Genomic DNA, 21,650 nt, shown 5'->3' with positions numbered 1-21,650 from the left:
ATTCTGTAACTGTTTATATCACACTTGCAGGAGTCCTGTTAATTAGCCACAGATAAGTGCCCTAGAATGTTTTAAACAATACCACCCTATGGATATCACAGCAATTCATCTCTTTAAAGCATAATTTCAAACAAGTACCTGGATGGGGATGAGGTCTTCATTAGGAAAAGCCGCACAGAAGAACCTACCGTAAGTGTGACTTCAACCCTGAGGAATTCTAATTTACTGTATTCTTTTTAGAGGCTGCAGTTGGTCTAAAACCACCCAAGATGATTGAATCTGGATGTCGCTGTGAAGAGTCAGCCCCACCCCATGCCAGTGTTGAGGGATAACTCATGTTATTTAGAATGAGAAGGGAACCAGAGAAAGATGTCATCCAATTCCATCTTTTCTGAGGACATAGAGGATTAGGGAGAAGTTGCTTCCTTTCAGCAGTGGTTGAAACAGAGGCTAGACTCTTGGTATAACTTGAAATGCAGTGTTCTTTTCATTACCTGGCTCTACCAGCAACATCCTCTCTCCCTAGTGTACAGCCAGCTCCCTGGTTACTGCTTTCTCTGAATACAGCCCAACGTACACATGTGACTGGCTTCACAGATTAACCAAGCAGAAGTGTACATGCCAGATTTCTTGGTTACATTATAGGAATTCTTCTTGTCCTGTTTAGCATAAACAGGACAAAATATAGGATAGTATAAAAGGCACCTTCTCTATTCGATCAGGCTATACCAAATGCAAATTTTCTATAAGTGCCCAGGGCTCCAAATAAATCCGATTATATCAGATGGACTATAGGCAGTTCATCCAATGAAAAGCAGCCAGGGAAACTGACTGGCATCAGGAAGCCTCTTTAAAATAAATGAGTTGGTTTTGTTTCCTTTGGATTTGGATTTCAGTGCAGGTAGTGTTTGGAAAGCCACCTTGATCTCTCTAAGGCTGCTCCTGCTGTAAAGCAATGATGTGTCCCCGTCTCTCACTGCCACCCTTCCCCCATTCATTTGCCTGGGTCTTTCTCAATATCCAACACTTCTCTGAACCGTTTCTACACCAGGGAAGTCTCATGACCCTCTTTAGGCAGAGAAGAACTTCAGTTTAGACTCCTCTATTTTCCTTCATGCATTTACCCTAGTTTGATTTTTATACTATGGTTACATTGGGTTTTTTTATTCAAGTATAGTTGATTTACAGTATTGTATTAGTTCCAGGTGTTAGCAAAGTCGTACAGTTAAATGTGTGTGTGTGTGTGTGTGTGTGTGTGTGTGTGTGTGTGTGTGTGTGTGTATGTGTGTATTCTTTTTCAGATTATTTTCCATTATAGGTGTTACAAGATATTGAATATAGTTCCCTATGCCGTATGGTCAATTCTTGTTGCTTATCTATTTTATATATAGAAGTGCGTATCTGTTAATTCTAGACTCCTAATTTATTCCTATCCCCCTCCTTTACCCTTTGATATCCTTAAGTTTGTTTTCTATGTCTGTTAGTCTGTTTCCGTTTTGTAAATAAGGGCATCTGTATTATTTTCTTTAGGTTTCACATAGAAGCAGCATCCAATAATATTTGTCTTTCTCTGTCTGACTTAACTTCAGTTAGTATGATAATCACTGGGCCTATACATATTGCTGCAAATGGCAAATATTTCATTATTTTTATGGCTAAGTAATATTCCATTGTATATATACCACAGCTTCTTTATCCATTCATCTGTCCATGAACATCCAGGTTGCTTCCATGCCTTGGCTATTGTAAATAGTGCTGCTATGAACATCGGGGTGCATGTATCTTTTTAAATTAGAGTTTTCATCTTTTCTGGTTATATGCCCAGGGGATGAGTTGCCAGATCATATGGTAGCTCTATTTTTAAAGGAACCTCCATACTGTTTTCCATAGTGGCTACACTAATTTATATATAACTGTGTTTGGTAGTTAATGTTTCTTATCTGACTCCCTGAGATTGTAGGGTTGGAGAAGGAAGGGACCGTGTCTCCCTCTTTTGCACAGCACTGATCTTCATCACCTAGCCAGCTCCAGTGTGGTGCTAGTTATCCACACTTCTGTGGCCTGAGTGACTGAATAATTTTATAAATTAATGTGTATGTTTGGACACGTTTTCTTTTAAGCAATAGAAAATTTTGTCTCACAGAAAATTCATTGTTTTCTTTTTTTTATTTTAAAAATAAATTAATTCATTTTGTTTATATCATGACAAGGTGAGTAAAACCACCATAAATAAATAAATAGACCCAGTCATGAAGTTTTAAGAGAGCTGCATATTTTAAAATGTTTTATTCTATGTATCTATCCTTAGAGTCACGTCTGTATAGGAGCGATATTATAAAGTGTTAGTTCAGAAAGATTCATTTATTCAGTCAGTCGTTCAACATTAACTTTGTTCCTAATGGTGTCGGGCCCAATACTGGGTGCTAAGAATACCAAAATAAAAAGTCACGTTTTCTGTCCGTGGGAGCTCACAGCTTGCTCTTGCTATAGGTAAGTGACTCAATACTGATGACAGCAGCTGATGAAGATCTGTAGATGCATGTCCTGCAGTTATGGGCGAGCCGAAGACAAGTGTGGGTGAGCGGCCCTCGATTAATTACAGAAGGAGAAGTGAAATATCAGAGATTTCCAGGAACAGATGAGACTCACAAGAAGTCTTGGAAGATGAAGGAAAGTTGTTCAGAAAATAGACGAGGAAAATGTATTCCAGGCACTACGAAGGGAATGATACGAATGTATGAGAGGCAGGGGAGACTTGGAGGATTCAGAGATCTCCAGGTTTGTTGGTTCGGGCCACGTCCAAGGAAGCATGTGATGTGGGAAGACAAAGGAGTGGGAAGAGGAGCCCAGCACATCAGGAAGGGATCTGGTCTGCGGGCCAGAGGGCTGCCTGCATGTAACGTGCATGTTCCTGTGGGTCTGTTCCGTTAGTTTTTCTCCGCATGTGGTACAGAAGGCAGCACCATCCGTTGTAGACACTAGGGCCTGGGGAGCAAAACAGTCACAGCAAAATTAGTCATCATGACTAGTAACATTTATTGAGCACCTACAGTATGAGTATTATCTTGTCTAGTTCTCGTAGCAGTGGCAAGGTGATTACCACGTATGCCATGTTACCAGAACAGAAACTAAGGCTCTGACATGTCATACAAGGTTCTCAAGGTCACACAGTGAGTTAAGGGCAAGGCCAGCACCAAATTCTAGGTCTGTAATGATTCTGAAGCTTATGCTCATTTTGCTGTTCCCCAATGATGATGACTCAGTGTTACACTAGGGATGGTTCTGATTACCCTGGTCTACATCTGAGTACATATTTGCTTTATTTGATCATTCTACACAGAAGTTTCTTTCCAACACAAAGGAGAAGGGCCATTTCAAAACACCCAGAAATACTTGCTTTGTTGAGAATTAAGTTATCGGATTACCCTAATAAAAGTTTAAAAAGATGTTCAGATTTTTTTCTCTTTCAAAACTAGGATCAAACAGTATACATAATTCATGGAGAATGGAAGATGTAGGGTCGAGCTAACCTAATATCTGCTAAGTTGACCCTCTCTCTTTCTAAGGTGATTCACTTTCTCATGTTAATTAAATCTGGCGTATAAAACAAAAGCCAAGAATAAAACTTGCAGTATTTAGAGCTAGGGAAAGACTCGATGTCTCCTGTGAAAGAAGGCTCGCTGACGGGGCAAACAAATCCATTGAACTTCGCTTGGATTGCCTAGTTGTCACTTTTGATCTGATTTTCATGTATGACCCTGTGTGCAAACTCAGCAAAGTGATGTGCACTACAATATACTAACAGAGTTATTCAGTCTTCGTGAGCAATACTTACAGCATGGCGGGTGAAGTTTGCTAAATTAACTTTCTCAGGCTCCAGAACTATTCATCCAGGAACTCTTGTTTTCTTTTGTTTCATTTATTTTTAATTTTATTTCTTCATTTATTGCTCCTGGACTCTGAATTCTCTAGAGCTTAATGCGGGTTGGGTCTAGCAAACCTGAGAAAAGTTTTTCTCTTCTTATTCATTAAGATATTAACTACAAATCGTGGCCGTTCTCCAGTCCAGAACTGACTGCTTGAAACCCCTATGGCAACACTAAATTTGCACTTGTGTCCACTTCAGAGTTGGGGAGCATCAAAATCGGATCAGCTGGGCAGGTGTTTGCAGCTGACCTTGTGACATATATGGGACAATGATGAGGAGAAAAAGCAGAAAAAGACAAGCCACTTTTCCTCAAGGGGTTTTCAGATGCAACTAGGCTTACATGAGTGAGTAGTCATTTATCCAAAGCTTATTGTGTCTCCGACACTAAAGTAAACTCTTTATATTCAGCCAGTAGAGTATTTTCTTTGAATTTGGCAAGAGACCAAAGGATAATTTTTCTTCACATTAGGTGGGTGATTTTAGGCACCCATCTTAAGAAGATGACTTGAACATCTTTCTTGTCACCTAAGAGAGGATTTTAATTCACAGGGCTCACTTCACAACATAAAGCTTCCAAAGTACCGACCACAGCATCTAGCAACGTAAGATCTTCACAGCCCAGCACTTACTGCTGCTGCAGTTCAGCGTCCAGTTAAGACGGGTGATGTGTCATTCATTAACAGGTCAGAAGACAGGAGTCCTCTAAGTCTTCTTCTGCCCTCAAAAACTCTGAGATCTTAGAGGTTCATAGGGCAGTGGTCCCGACTGGTCAGAATCCTAATTCTGATATGATGAGTCAAAATGAGTCTGGGTGACCGAGTCCACATCCTGCTTCCCTCAGTGTGTCCAGCAGCATCCACTGATCTGCATGTGATCTGAAGAGCCTTGAGATATTGGGGATGAGGAATGGTGACAGGAGCTACCTTCACCTTTGAGGATTCGAACCTTTATTGATGTGTCTGCCGATCTCAAAATCATGACTAAAAGGGCCAGGAAGGCAGATTAGAAAAGGAAGGGAGACTGATAGATCTTTACTGATTAATCAGAAAGGCCTGAGAATTGTGGAGGAGCAAAGGGGAGGTGTGATACAGGGAACCATGTAGCAGCTAGCTGTGGAGTATGGATTGACCCAGTTATCCTAGTGGTGTTCGTAAATGCTAGTTAAAGAACCAGGTTTGATAGTGAATTTTATATGTCAATTTGACTGGGTCATGTATCCAGATTAAATATTATTTCTGGGTGTTTCCAGATGAAATTAGCCCTTGAATCAGTGAACTCGGTCAATGACCCTTCCCACCGTGAGTGGGCATCGTCCAATCTATTGAAAGCCTGAATAAAACAGAAGACTGAAGAAACAGGAATTTGCCGCCTTATTTCCCTGCCCCACTGCTCTAGTTGAAACGTCTCATTTTCTCCTGCCCTCAGGCTGGGATTTACACCATCATCTTCCTTGGTTCTCACCCCTTTGAATCTGGTCTGAATTATACCACTGGCTTTTCTGGGCCTCCAGCTTGCAGATGATACATTATTGGAATTATCAGCCTCCACAATCATGTGAGCCAATTTTTCATAATGAATGAATGAATGAATGAATGAATTTATTTAATCTCCTGTTGGTTCTGTTTCTCTGGAGAAGCCTAATACATAAGGCATGCTACTAAATACAGTAATACTTGGGTAACACACATACAATGAGTGTAACACAGAGTGGGGACTGGTTCCTTCACCTTCTGCAAGATGGCTAATTGGGCAATGAGAGGCATGGAGGCCAACGCCAGGCAATCTGCTTGGATGGGAACCCCTGCAGACCAAGTGACACTGTCAACAGCAGAGTGGCTCTACAGGGCAGAAGAAAGCAGAGACACTGCATTGAGGATCTGAGAAGTGAAGTCAAGGCTGAGCCTCAGAGTCTGGCAGAGGGTGGTAGCCCACCACTCACACTTTGGTGCTTGGACTAGCCACATCTGGTTGGAAGAGAAGTGCCACCTTTGTACCATTTGCAGAAAACACATTCTTTAACTAACCGTGATAGAAGGTGTAATTTTGTGAGCATGTGCCATGTGACAAATACCATGTCAGACACTCTGCAGAAGGCATTTCTAATTCTCACAACAAACAACTCAGGTATTACCAACCCATTTTAAAGATAAAGAAACCAAAACATAAGGAGAAGATGTAACTCTCTATCAATCATCAAGACAAGACTGTGATACAGATCACCTGCATCCCAAGTTCTCATCCTTTCCACTGTGGCGTGGCAGCTGGCAGAATAGGATAACGGGCTGCTTGGGGAATCACCTAGGCGTCGCAGACATTTCCTGGCTGCCATGGTTACCCCAGGATCCAGTTCTATGTTCCTGAGGTGTTACTGCTACATGCCTACAAGGGAGGAATACCCTATGGTCTGTGAGACTATTTGATGTTGGAGAGTCTGTTTGCTTTGGACTGTAACACGGGAAGTGAAACAGTGGTTTGGATAAACAAATGACCAATATTGCTTGTTTGAGTAAGAGGGAGAATGTGACTTATAGGCGAGATTCCCAACTAAATCAACGAACCAGACAGCAAGCTCCTCGTGTTAATCATGACTAAATGGGAGTCCTGTTCATCTAACACAGATTTAGAGATATATGAATTACAGGCTGGCTGGTTGCATTCAAAAGTAATTAATGAATGAGAAAAATGGGCTATTTATCTCAGTCTAGTTTAGCATCCCTGCCATTTTCAAGATGGTGCTGTGATTAGACTCAGCCCCTAAATATATATCCCCTGACTTCTAGTTCAGCAGAACCAAGGCTAAGAAGTGGTGTTACTGGAACTAGAGTTCCAATCCCTGCACATCTTCCGCTGTGCTGCCGTACAACAGTAAAAACAGCGACACAATGACAGAAACAGCAATAACAATCATGAGAAGGAAGAGGAGAAGGGAAGGAGGACAGGAAGGAAGAGGAGGAAGGTGAGGAAAAGAAGCTAATTACGACAACTGTTTAATGAGCACGTTCCACTTGCATTAGGGTAAGCCCTCTATATATATGACTCCATTTAATCCTCACAGGAGTGCTGATAGGCAGTCATATTAATTCTCACCCAGTGGATGAAGAAACTGACTTGGAGTTTATACACTTTCTCCAACGTCACCCGGCAAGTGAGCTGCAGAGCCAGGATTTGAATTTCTCAATTGAGATATGCTGACCTTCAGATCCTAATGCTAACCTCTCTTCAAAGTATTGCTTTGGGAGATCATAGACCCTGCACCCAATGGTGGTACCATTGGGACAATGTTCTCCCTTTGTTACATTCTACAAGTGTGTCCCTGGAAAATTTCTTTAGCTTCTCAAGGCTAGTTTTTCACTTATAAAATGGAGATGATAACATGTAATCTGTCCATCGCATGGGATCATTGGTAACATCAATTATGTTCCACAAATGTAGGGCTACTTCCTTATCATTGTATAAATATTAGTAGTGTGTTTCTCTTGTTATTCCCATTTCTGTAGGTCTCTTGCAGAATCAAGACTGGAGTTCTGTATCCATGTAAAAAATCCCCCTCTTACTTTCCTCTTCTCAGGGCGCTAGAATGCTCCTGTCACACCTGTCACAGTTTCTGTAGCTGAGGGATGTGGCGCTGCCACAGGACAAACTTACTGTGGAGTCACTGGCCAGCCACTCACTCTCTGAAGGGGCTCACCCGTGTGCTGACACTGAGCGGGCAAGCACACCTATGCTTGGTTGCATTCCCATCCTCAGTCACACCATGCTGCATTACTTTTCTGAAAAAGATTTCCCATGAACCCTGATCCATAATAAGTACCTAATAAATATATGAATGCCCTTCCTTCCCTCCCATCTCCCCCAAATGGGCAGCAACAGCAGGACGAAGAGGGAGAGGGGGGCATGAGAGATGTGAGGGAGGTGGGGTTGACCAGACTTACAGGAAGGTTTTGGCTTGCCCATGTCATTAACCAACTAAAGGAGCTATAATTACCCAGCAGGCAGGGACTATGACAGCCTTACCACTGTATATTTAGTGGCTAGCATGGAGGTGAGGGGAGAGTCCTTAATAAATATGTCATGAACCCATGAATTGAAGTAAGAGTAGTCAACACTTAGAGAGTATGTTCAACGGGCAGGATGCTGTGCTAAGCATTTTACATACAGTTTCTTTTTTAATCCTTTCAATTGTTCTTTTTTCCATTTTACAAGACAAGAGGTGGAAATTTAGAAAGGTCAGAAGCTTAGTCAAGATCATATGTCAGACAGAGATTTAAATTAAGGCTGACTCCAGTTTGGGCTTTTAGCTGTTGTGCTATACCAACTTTGTAGTCCAACTCTCTGTAACTTTACAGAAGAAATGGAGGACTAAAAATGTGTTGTAACTCTCCCAAGGCACTTCACAGCTTCAAATAATGCTCATGTGTAGTTGTTTCCTGGATTTGCAGAATTCTATGCCATAAGAAGGGAGAAGGAAGAAAAGCAGAACTCCATAGGGAAATAGATAGGAAAACCTTTTCTTCGGAGTGAATGGGCACATTGCCGAATTTCCTAAGTTATCGGAGGCCTTGGCAAATGGAAAGGAAAGTCTGCAAGGAGCCTTGGAGAAGAAGAAAGCAGATCCCAGAAGTTTCAGAGATGATTCATTACTTGCACAACCCCAAAGAGATGTCAGAAGTTACCCACAGGGATTAGTCTGTGGTAACATTGACTCCAAGATCATGGGCTGACTCTGACAGAGATGTGTCTGCAGCGATTCAAGTCTATGGATGGTTGGGTGCAGTGGAAGCTTTAAGAGCAGGATCATATATGATGTATTCAGGCTGGGGAAGAAAGCCAAGAACAGCAAGTTTCTCTTGGTTATAATCCCTTCCTATGGTCCAGAAAGAATGACTGTTTCCATATTATTTAGAAATAAAATGATTGCTGGAGACAAAATAACTAGATGGGAGTTTGTGATATTATGTCTCAGACAGGACAAAGTCCAAGTGAGGGCAAGAAGACTTCAAAATGATGTACAACTGTGTGATAGAGGTAGAGAGAAGAGAAAATAATTGACTAAATTATCTGGCTTTCCATTTGTAACCTAGGACATTATTTTTCAGGGTCCAGTTCAAACCTTTGAGCCCCTCCAGAAGCTTTTTCTGAACTGGTCCAATTTCCATGACACCTGGCTCATCTGGTTTCAATTATTTTAAAAACCTGTATTCTAATTGAGCATTGAGTGTATATTGCACTATATCATGCACTCATTTTTGGCATGGATAGAGCTCTCTCCTTCTACCTCCCTCATCAAATCGACTGTCATCCTTTAAGGATGGGAGCTGTACCCTGCTTATCTTTTTTATTCCTTATTATACAGGAAGGGGAGCATGGTATTGCTGAACAAGCATGCAATCTAGATTCACACAGAGCAGGTCCCCAGTACTGCTCGGCCATATTACTGCATCATTTTGAGCAAGTAAGAAAGAAAAATAACACTTGTAGATCCCCTAACATGTGACTAAGTGTCTACGCCCAATGTCACCTTCTAGAAAACCAGGAGCTCAGGTCACTAAGCCTCTAGACTAGGTGCAATGTCTCTGACCCTAAACGCGACCAGGGGTTCAAGTGTCATTTTCGTATTGGCTAGATTATTTCTCACTGGGAGGACCATCAGAGAAGCAGCACGTTAGGAAAAAGCTCAATCAAAACTCAGGAAGATTAGAGAAGCCAATCGAAATTCAAAGAGCATCCATCGGCATGTGGGCTAAAAGCAAGAGCAGGAGAGATGCCCAAACCCAAGAGTTTTGTCGCAATGATTCCGAGTAAAAACAGAAATGAGTTCTGTACTCTGGGTGCATCATATTTGTCTTCTCAACGACATGAGAGCTCAGCTTTCTCACCTGCAAAATAGAATGAGGGAGAATACCTCCCTCATCGGATTGCTGTGCAGATGGAGGGAGATAGCGTAAGTGGTAGCCCTGAAGACACACAGAGAATCTCTCTCTTTTGTTGACTGTCTGATAAACTGTTTATGCTCAGAATATGTTCACCGAATACATGAATAAGTGAATAAAAGAGCTCATGAAACCTTGCTAGGGTTTTGGGCACTGTCTCCTGACTTTTGCCTTAAAATTCCTTGCCGCAGATTCTCAGTCTAGGAATGGATGCATTTCTTAATTGCCTGTTAGGAACAGAAGTGTTCGGGGCTTTTTGTGCTCCTACATGCTCTGGTGACTGAGACTCAGGAGAAAGCGGCAAAGAGCACCTTTAGAGAGTACGGCCTGGAGGTTTACCGCACTCTCTTTAGCTACAAGTATTCCTTTAGCGAGGATTATCTGGCAGACCACTGACAGATAGGGGGATAATATCAATAAAGTATAAAATTTGGGTTGGGCAGTACACAACTTTTTCAATAAGTGGATGTTTTGAAGCAATCAAGGGCAACTTACCTCACAATTAAAGGGTAAGATCTCAAGTAAAAATTGAATATCTATAGAAGGGACTTTCTTTAGTGCAAGAGGTGGCTAATTTAATGACTTTCACAACTGCAAGCTTTCCATACTGTTACCCCAAGAGGGGAGAACGTGTACGAATGAAGACCTGCAAAGACATTTCCTCCTAAACTGGAAAAATTAAAAAAAAAAAAAAAAAGCATAAGTGAAGAAAGCGATGTCTTGGATCAGACTTTTAATTGCATTCTATGTTAGAGGCAAATTATCTCCTAGGACCTAGATCTCTAAGGAGAAGTCTTAAGCCCCATGGTTAAGTTTACAAAGATGGACTATAATGCAGGATACAAATATTCAAAAAATATTTTGAAAATGAAAACACAACTTATCAAAATTTGTGGGATGCAGAGAAATTTAACTGTACATTTTTTCCCCCAACTTGGATAGCCATTGTTTTTACTAGTGTTATGTTTAGGGAGTTCCACAGATTTTTACTCAAAAAAAAAATGCTCTTCCTCTACCCTGATTTTTTCTTATAAGTGTTTTGATTTTTAGTGAGCAGTTTCATAGAGCATGAGGTTTTGCAGGAACACATATCTAGTGTCAAAGAAGAAATGTGAGTGCTGTAAGGTAACACCCAGAGAATCCTGGAGCTGACGTGTGCCATGGGGTTTTCCACGACTAGGATTCTTTTCAAGGACTTGCTCAATCAGTGGCTGGGAAGACCAGGTTGAGGAGGAAATCAAGGGAAGATGAAATGTGAGAACAGACCTTGGGGCCAAGAGCAATAATAGGGCTAGAAGTCCACGCAGGACCAATGGTGAAGATGATGGGAGTAGGGAATTTCAGGAGCCAAGGTCAATTGGAAAAGAGGCTCAGTGTCTTAGCTGTTAGGGAATCAATTGTGTACCCTCCTTCCCAAATTCATATGCTGAAACCACAACCCCCAATATGACTATATTTAGAGATATGGAGATAAGGCTTTTGAGGAGGCAATTAAAGTTAAATGAGGTCATAGGGGTGAGGCCCTAATCTGACAGAATTAGTGTCCTTATAAGAAGAGGAGGCGACACTATTGATACCTCACTCTTTTTTCTTTCTCTGTCTCCTCGCACAGAATAAAGCCCAGGTGAGTTTGACGTGGCCACTGCATTCAAACATTCCAAAAGCCCTAAGTTGTGGGATATTGTAGGGGTATGACATAACAAGTCCGTAAATAAGAAGACAGAATGACTAGATCCCGTATGAAAGGCACTGACATAGTTCAGTGAGGTTACGAGGAAAGAAGAGAGACCTTGCAGTAGCAGTGTTAACTAGAATCTATAGAGAAAATAGCCATTTTTGTGAAGGCAAGAGTTCCATGCCATTCTTAAGGAAAGCAATATGCGTAGAAGTCAGTTTTCCATATATTTACCTAAAATACATGATCTGTTCATGTATCTTTTTCATTCGCTTTTCATTAAGGTATAATTTACATACCGTAAGATGCAATGAATGTATACGTCAACGTATTTCTCCATGTGCGTAACCTTACACAACTACTAACCTGACTAGATAAAGAACACTTAGTCTTGGCTTCTCTTGTCTTCCTCTGCTCTTTTCCTTGTGATCTTTTTCTCAACGGGGTATGGATAATAGAAAAAGTATGGGCTTTGGGGGAACTTTAACTGTTTTCTTTTTCTTTTTCATTTATAAAAACACTAAACTTTCAATTCCAGAGAACAAAAAAAGTCCCATCTTCCCACTAAAAACGACTAAGGGGCATGTCTGCTGCTCCACACCTTTACTGTTTTTCCTTCTCTTTTGTTAATGCTTTTAAAAACCAAATGAGTTCTTAATACAAATAAAGTTTTTAAAGTGTGAAAAAACAATTTACCACGTGCCAGAAACCTTCTCCATATCTCTTCCCAAGGGCTATGACCTCAATCACCACTGACCTTAATCCATTCTACTTTTGATGGAAATATGAGTTGTTTCCACTTTGGGACTATCATGAATAAAGTCATGTATAAGAATTCTTTTGGCAGAAATGAATGTGTATTTTGTGAAAAATAACCTCTCTCTAGCCCTTTCTCTCCTTCTCTCTCTCTCTCTCTCCATATATATGTATCTATATATACATATATATACACACACACATATATATGTACATACAGGAACTGAATTGCTGAGTCCTAGGATATATGCATGTTTACCTTTTGCAAATACTGCCAATACACTGTCAAAGTGGTTGCACAAATTTATAATCTTACTCTCAGTATACATGTCCCAGTGGTTCCATATCCTTGGCAACATTTGAGACTATCAGTATAGTTTTAGACATTCTAAAGGTCATTGTAAAAAGTTTAAAATAGAAACAAGGAGCATGGCAACAAATGGAAAACAGTGACAAATATGGCAGATGTTAATCCAACTACATCAGTAATCACGTTGAGCATCAGGGGTCTAAATGCACCAATTAAAATTCAGAGATTGTCAGAGTGGATCAAAAATGTGATTCAACTATATGTTCTCTACAAGGAACCCACTTTAATATAAATACACACAGATGAAAAGTAAGTGGTTGAAGAAAAATATACCATTGTTATACTAATCAAAAGAAAGGAAGACTAGCTATATTATTTTTCAGAAAGAGCAGATTTTAAGGCAAGGAAAGTTACCAGGGATAAAGAAAGGAATTGCATGATGATAAAGTGATCAATTCTTTAAGTAAACATAACAATTCTTAACATGCCTGTGAGGAACAAGAGGGAGTCAAACTATGTGAGGAAAAAATGATAAAATCACAAAGAAAAATAGATGAATCCACTATAATATTGGAGATTTTATCATCCTTCTATTATAAATGGACATACCCAGCAGGCAGAAAATCAGTAAGGGCATAGTTGACCTCAACAACACCACCAATCAACTGGATATAATTGACACCTGTAAGCTATTTCATACAATAGCACATTGTTCTCAACTCATATGAAACATCACCAAGTTCTAAATAAATGGAGAGATATTTCATATCCATGGATAAGAAGACTCAATACTGTCAAGGTGTCAGGTCTTACCTGACGGATTTATATATTCAGTGCAGTTCCAACCAAAATCCTAGCAAGTTCTTTCATGAATATCAACAAACTGATTTTTAAGTGATGTGAAAGACACAGAATAGCCAATGCAATATTGAAGGAGAAGAGCAGAGTTGGAGAACTGATACTAACTGACTTCAAGGACTACTACAAAGCTACAGTAATCAAGACAATGTGGTATTAGCAAAAGAATACAAAAATAGATCAGAAATAGAAAATAGAACAGAAGACCCAGAAATATACCCACATAAATATAGTCAACTGATCTTTGACAATGTACCGAAGGCAATACAATGGAGGAAAGGCAGTTTTTCCAATAATTGGTTCTGGAACAATCGAACATTGACATACAAAAAAAAAAATGAGTCTCGACAAAGATCATACATTTTTCACAAAAATTAACTCAAAATGAATAATATATCTAACTGTAAAAGGTAAAACTGTTAAGCTCTCAGAAGACAACATAGGAAAAATTCTAAACTCAGTGATTTAAAAACAACCTGATTAATAAATGGACAAAAACCTTGATGGACACCTCATCGAAGAAAAAATACATACGGCGATTTGTTTTATCATTGAGAGCTCTTTGCATATTTTAGATAGCAGTCCTTATAAGATGTGTCTTTTGCAAATATTTTCTCCTACTCTGTGTCTTGTCCTCTCATTCTCTTGATGTTATGTTTTGCAGAGCAGACATTTTTTAATTTTAAAAGTACATCTTGTGCTGAACACTGGAATTTGACACAACATTGTAAAATGATTATAAATCAATAAAAAATGTTAAAAAAAAAAAAGTACATCTTATCAATTATTTCTATCACAGATTGTGCCTCTGGTGTTTTACCTGAAAAGTCTTTGACAAACCCAAGTTTACCTAGATTTTTTTCCTATGTTGCCTTCTAGGAGTTTTATGGTTTTGCATTTTACAGTTAGGTATATTATCCATTTTGTTGAACGTGAAAAAAGCGCCACATCATACATCATCAGTGAAATGCAAGTTGAAACAACCATGAGATACCACTGCATAACTATTAGAATGGCCAAAATCCAGAACACTGAGAACAGCAAATGCTGACAAGCATATGGAATAGCAGGAACTTTCATTCACTGCTAGTGAGGTGCAAAATGGCGCAGCCACTTTGGAAGATATTTGTCAGTTTCTTACAAAACTAAACATAAGCTTACCAAATGATCCAGCAATAACACTTCTTGGTATTTAACTAAATAAATCGAAAAGTTATGTCCACAGGAAAACCTGCACCATCATGTTTATAGCAGCTTTATTCATAATTGCCAAATCTTGGAAGCAACCAAGATGTCATAGACGAACGGATAAATTGTGGTAAATCCGGGCAAAATGGAATATTATTCAATGCTAAGAAGAAATGACCTATAAAGCCAAGAAAAACATGGAAGAAACTTAAACACATATTACTTAGTGAAAGAAGCCAATCTGAAAAGGTCACATACTATATAGTTCCAACTATATGATATCCTGGAAAAGGCAAACTATGGAGATAGTAAAAAGATCAGTGGTTGCCAAGCGGTTGGAGGAAAGAAGGAGAAATGAGGGTGGGATGAACAGGTGGAGCAGGAAGGATTTTTAGGGCAGTAAAAATGCTCTGTATAATCACATAACGATGGTTACACGTTACTATATACTTGTCCAAACCCATAAAATGTACAATACTAAGACTGATTCCTAGTGTAAACTATGGACTTTGGGTGATTATGATGTGTCAATGTAGGTTCATTGATTGTAACAAATGTACCACTCTCGTGGGGGATGTTGACAATGAAAGAGGCTATGCATATATGGTGGAAGGGGGTGTATGGGATGCTTCTGAACTGTTGCCTCAATTTTGCTGTGAACCCTAAACTGCTTTAAAAAAAAATAAATTTAAGAAGTATTTTGAATAATTAGCCTGTTGGTCACATCTCTTATGTGTGATGCTGGATACTGACTATCTCAAGCATCTATATGATTCATTTATTTTCCTGGTCTGGCTATGTTGGAGATAATTTGTCAAAGGACACTTTAGCTTTAAACAATTAAAAATACTCCAGGGTATTCAAAAGTCATCCAAAAAACGGGAAAGTCCTTAGCAAACTGAAAAATAATTCTTAGAAGAGGCTTTAGTCTCTGTGTGTGGAGCAAAATACAAGTCCTATATGTGACTATCAGGTAAATGTAGCGTTTTGTGAATTGATCATTTGTTAGGTCTTTCATATTCAAACACACAGAGGGACAAGCATGGGGTTTGCCTCTTAGTAGGTACACGTAGCTCCATAAATGCGCGCTGAGTTAGCTTTCGGTGCATTGCTGTTAGGAAAGGGAACGCATCCCTGAAATTTGAGGCGGTTTTAAATGAAATTGAGTGGGAGAAGTTAAACTAAATCACTCCATTGAAAGGCTGCATTTTCCATTCTGCCCTCCCAAGTGTCTCAGTAGATAAATACTAGTTGATTACAAATGAGTGGTATGGAGTGGCCTGGAGGATTGATTAATATGTCTCAGAAAGCCAAACCAAATACCATGTAAATGACTGCTAGAGAAAAAAATTCTCCCTGGCCAATTTTCCACAAGTGCCTAAGTCGATGTTGCCTTTCTATGGCCCCATCCAGATACGAGTTTTTCCGTAGGCTGGTGCAGAAAAGACACCCATACAGTATTGTAACTAAATCATACCTTCATAAAATAAGCAAACATTGCTGAACCCTGGCTACACACCAGGCACAAGGCTGGGGGCTGGAAGCGGATGAAAAAGATGTGATTCAGATCTCCAAGAGCTCATACTCTAGCTGGAAAGACTGGCCTGTGTGATGCGCTTAGGGCATGTGCAGGAGAGAGGCTTGGAGGGGTTGGAAAATCTTCACCTTGCAATTCAGAGACCGTGACTCGACTCCGGACTCTTAATGTGTGTGTTCTTTGACAAGTCATTTAGTCCCTTTAAAATTCAGTTTTATTTCTTCAAAATAATGGTGATAATACTTAGAAATGTTACTTATAAAGCACCTGGCACAGAGGAGGCCCTTGATACAGGATTATTCATATTATCATGTCCAGGGTGGACGACCCAGGACTGGCTGAGTCCTGCACAAGCCCAAGTCACAGCTTCTTCCACTGTCAGGATGAGCTTCACTGCTGCTAAACCCTCTGACATTTTTATTTCACCACTGGGCTTTCCTGACTTTCCAGGAAATTGGATGTGGGGCTTTGAAGGATGCAGTAAACACTGGACCTTCTTAGGTGGCTTTCAGAGAAGAAGAAAAATATAGGAAACTAGAAAAAAAAAAATTAAAAGTCATGGACTTTAAGCTGTCATCAATCCTTGCTGTCATCTCAAGCTGGGCTGGATTTCCTGATCTCACATGGCAGTCCCAGAAACAAGGATTGTTTTGTGGGCTAGGTGTAGCGGAAGCTCCATGCTGACTTGAAAAAAAAAATAGGGCCATATAAAAACAGAACCTGGGGCCATCAGAGGTATCAGTTCAAAACTCAAAAATCAGAATCAAAACCTGCCTCTTTTCTAAATTCAGATTTGGAACAAGTAGATGTTTTTCAAAGGGAACATTGTCTTGTTGTAAGAAGGGAAAGTAAATGCAGGCAGAATTCAGTTGCTAATAAACTGACCCTAAAATTGGAGGAGTATTCTGGATTAATTATCTAGACGTGGCTGATGTGATCACAAGGGTGGAAGACAGAGATGGAGAAGAGTCAGAGGGAGATGTGGTTATGGAAGGAAGGCACACAGAGATGCAACATCGGTGCCTTTGAGGATGGAAGGGGGCTAAGGCCAGGGAATGTGGGCAGTATCTAGGAGCCAAAAAAGAAAGAAAATGAACTCTCCCTGGGGCCTCCAGAAAGGATCCCAGGCCTGGGACACCGTGATTTTGGTTCAGGGAGATGCATTTCAAACTTCTAACTTCCAGAACTGTAAGATAAAGCATTTTGTTGTTGTAAGCCACTAAATTTTTGTGGCGATCTGTTAGCAGATATGGGAAATAAATACAAGCTGAAACTACAGACCGGACCAGGACACTGTAATTGACTGGGCCCTAAGCTGGACTCACGTGTGAATTATTCACCGGCCAGGAAATCATACCAAAGCTTTGTCAGTGGTTTCCCTGACAAAAGACCCAAAACAGCAAAAGCACTCCCTGCACTTACTATTATTACTCCAAAGATATCTTACTGATAACTATTATTCTTTTATATAGTATGTTTATTAATAATAAATAATAGAAAAACTTTTGTTTGTTGGGATTCTTTTTATTTGCCAGATCCAATGATAAATACTTTTCAAGTATTATTTAATTAATCCTCAAGATAACTCTAGGAGCTACTTGCAATTTTTATTTCTATTTTACAGGTGTGATCCGCAAAGGATTGTAAGAGAAATGAGAAATGAGATGCAAGTCTCTTTAATCTCCTAAATTTACACCCACTCCCAACTTTCATTCTATGCTCTTAAAAACAAAGAAATATATATACTTCAAAATTATTGCACCAGAAGTGTCTCTGAAGCTGAGGCAAATATATATATAACATGTATATTTATACTTTGAGAACAAGTGTCCCTAAAAGAATATGAAACATGTTTTTATTTCCAAAATGTTGATTCAAGCCAGAACGTCTAAGAAACGAGCATAATAATGCTTTCCTATAAATCTAGGTACCAGCCAAGATTAGGTTAGGCAATGGGTATTCAAAATGCTTTGTAAATTCTAAAGTATTTTATGTGTATGTTGGTTGCTTGCTTTTTTTTTTTTTTTTTTTTTATAAACCTACTACTAACAGCACACATTTCTGTAGCCCTTGGGTTGCTTAAAGGTCTTTGATGTGTACGCTCTCATTTAATATAATTCCTAAAGGTGAGCAAGAAAGGCATTCTTCAGAAATGAAGAATGGAGGCTCCAGTTTAGTTTCCTTTGAAAAACTCTTACCAAAGGCAGCTACGTGGCATTCCCATGTGAAACACAGGACACAGAAGATGGATGAGACATGAATTCTTCCTTAAGGAGCTCACCGTCTATTGGGAACAACTGGAGCGTAAATAATTCCAACATGATGGAGTCAATGATAGTATTAAATGACTGCACAATGCCATACAGAGAGAATTAACCCCAATTTCCTGGCTTCTAATCGAATCTCTCTCCCTCTCTTTCTCCCCTTTACACACACACACACACACACACACACACACACACACACACACACCCCTCAGGCCTTTCTCCCATCATCTGATTATCTTGCTCCTGTGCTAGCAGGTGGCAAGCACCTCTCTGTGCCTTCTCACAACTCTCCAGATTGAAGTCTACCCTGAGCAGATATGGTTTGTTTCTTCAGATGCCCTCAAATCATATTGTCTAAAATAGTCACAAGGAGTGATAAAAATGGGTTGGGATAGAGTGGAGTCTCATATTCTTCCCTGCACCTACCAGTGTGCTGGGCACTTAGCAGACACTGTGTCCATATTGACTCATTCATCCACTCATTCATTGAGAAAACATTCAATTAGCATCGCCTATGCTGACAGTTAGAAACACCGTCACTAATTTTAATAGCTATTGTCTATAGTGTACTTATTATGGCTCAAGCATAAGTAGTTCACTTAAGTTAATTAATTTAATTCTAATGAGAAACATAATGTTATTATTGATATTATTCAGATGAGGGAACTGAGAGAAAGGTTAGATAATTTGCACAAGGCACAGTTAGTAAGCGGATGAGCCATGATTCAAACTCAAGAGCCTGGCTTGGGTCAACATACTTAACCATTATACTAATCCCTGACTTTGAGAAGAAATTCTTACATTCCGTGTTTCTGAGAACTTTATCTTGAAAGAGTGTCACATTTTTATCACTTGTGTGTGTGTGTGTGTGTGTGTGTGTAATCACATATTTTTTCTCCCTTATTCCGATGATGTGATTGACTAACTTTTTGAGAGGTAAATCCACATTATGATCCCAGAATAAATCCCACTTGGCAATGATAGAGTATCTTTTTACTGTATCTCTAAATTTGATCTGCTAATATTTTGTTTAGGATTTTGCTTATATGTTTATGAGCAATACAGCCTTGTAATTTTATTTTTTGAAATAATCTTTTCTGCTTTTGTTATTAGGTTTATCTGTCTTCATAAGATGACTTAAAAGTGTCCCTGCTCTGCACCATCTGAAAGATTTGTCTAAGGTCAGTACTAGTCCACTTGCAAATGGTTGTAGGAATACACAAATGAAATAATCTGGGTCAGAAGCTGCCCTCGCCTACTTTGCTATATTGGTTTGCTTGTTTGGGGAAAAAATTTTAATTGCAGTTTCAGTTTCCTTAGGACATAGTGCTCTTCAGAGATTTCAGGATTTTCTAGTTATGTATATTTTTTTATTTCTTGATTAATCCCATTGTGATCAGACAATCCCTTTGTGACCATTGTGTGAATTCAATCATTTGAAATTTATGCAACTTGATGTTTTACTCAGTCTAGTGTCTGTTTGTGTAAATATTCCAAATACATGTGAAAATACTGTGTATTCTGTAGCTTTTCCCCGTAGTTTTAGGGCATAAACGTCAGTTAGTTCAAATTAGTTAATAGGGTTTTCAGATAAACATTCTATATCCTATGTGATTTTTGATCTGCTCTTTAAAAATATATTTTAGGATTTATAACAATAATTGATGTTTTATTTGTTTTTCCAATTAATCCTGTCAGCTTTTTGTATATACCATGAGACCATGTAGGTGTATATACATTTGTGTTTGTTATGACTTCCTATTGACTATTCCCCTTTATTTTTATAAAAAGATTCCTTTTTCTTTCTTTACTACTTCCATCAACTCTTCTTTTTTTTTCCTGATATTAATAGAGTCACATCAGCTTTCTTTTGGTTAGTGTTTGCATGCTATAGCACCTTATTATTACTGACATTATTATTATTTTATGCTTAATCTATGTTCTTAGAGGTCAAGTGTGTCTTTCCTAAACAGCACGTACTTGGGTCTTGGATGTGTATGTTTATCTTTCCTAATGTGACACCTTTGTCTTTCCACTGAGTGATGAGACAATTTACATTTAGTGTAATTACTGGTATAGATCAACTTAAGTCTGCCATTTTAATATTTGTTTTCTGGGTGTTCAAGCTGTTATTTGTTTCCTTATTCCTGCTTTTTGGGGGGATTAATCAAGAAACATCAGTATTCTGGGGTTTTGGTTTTTTTTTCTTTAGTCACTTTTTACTTACACGTTTTATATTACGTGTAGTGGTACTTTAATTATAAGACACATTCTAAATTTACAGCAGCTTATTTTAAATTGGCACTCTGCCAATTCTTGATGCATGCGCGACCCTTAACATCAGTTTAATCCATTTACTCCCTTTTATTGTTGCCACTTATTTTATTTCTACATAGTTAGTAACAACACCCACAGTACCTTGTTTTTATTGTTGATTTAAAGACTACTTGTAATATTTTATGCTTATCCATATATCCATCCCTTCTAATGTTTTCATTTCTTTCTGAAATACCATGTTTTTATATAGGGTCATTTTCCTTCAATATGAAAAACTTTCTTTAGAATTTTTTATAGTATGGGCCTGATGTCAGCAAGTTCTCTGAACTTGTCCAAAAACATTTTAATTTCACCTTCATTTTCAGCAGGCATCCATGCCCACCACTAAGCTACCAACTCTGCATTTAACCTTCCTTTTTAAATAACATCTTTTGTTGAGTATGGAATTCTAGGGTTTTTTTTTTTCCCCTTTAGCACTTTAAAGATGCTATTCCAGTATCTTCAGATTTTCATAGTTTCTACTGAAAAGTCTTCTGACAGAAAAGACAGTGTGTCTTTCTTAAGGTTGCTTTTAAGAATCCTTATCTTTAGTCTTTAGAAATTCAATTATGGTGTTGTCAATGTGTGATTTTTCTTTATATATATCCAGCTTGGAGTTCAATTATCTTCTTGAATCTCTAGTTATCTTTCATCAGTTTTGTAAACTTACTCCTCGGTGTCTTTTCAATATTGCTTTTCTCTCTTTCTCTCTCTCCTTTCCTTCTTGGATTCCAATTACACACATGCTGGAGTATTTTACAGTCTCCCACGATTCTATTACAATCTGTTCAGATTTCTTCTTTCTTTTTTATCTCTCTACTTAAGCTTAAATAATTTCTATTGATCTGTCTACATTGTCACTAATCTTCTTTTCTGCTTTCAAGA

This window comes from Camelus dromedarius, chromosome 20 (genome assembly GCF_036321535.1).
Source record: "Camelus dromedarius isolate mCamDro1 chromosome 20, mCamDro1.pat, whole genome shotgun sequence".
Classification (NCBI taxonomy): domain Eukaryota; kingdom Metazoa; phylum Chordata; class Mammalia; order Artiodactyla; family Camelidae; genus Camelus; species Camelus dromedarius.
Note: the sequence above shows the minus strand (reverse complement) of the source record.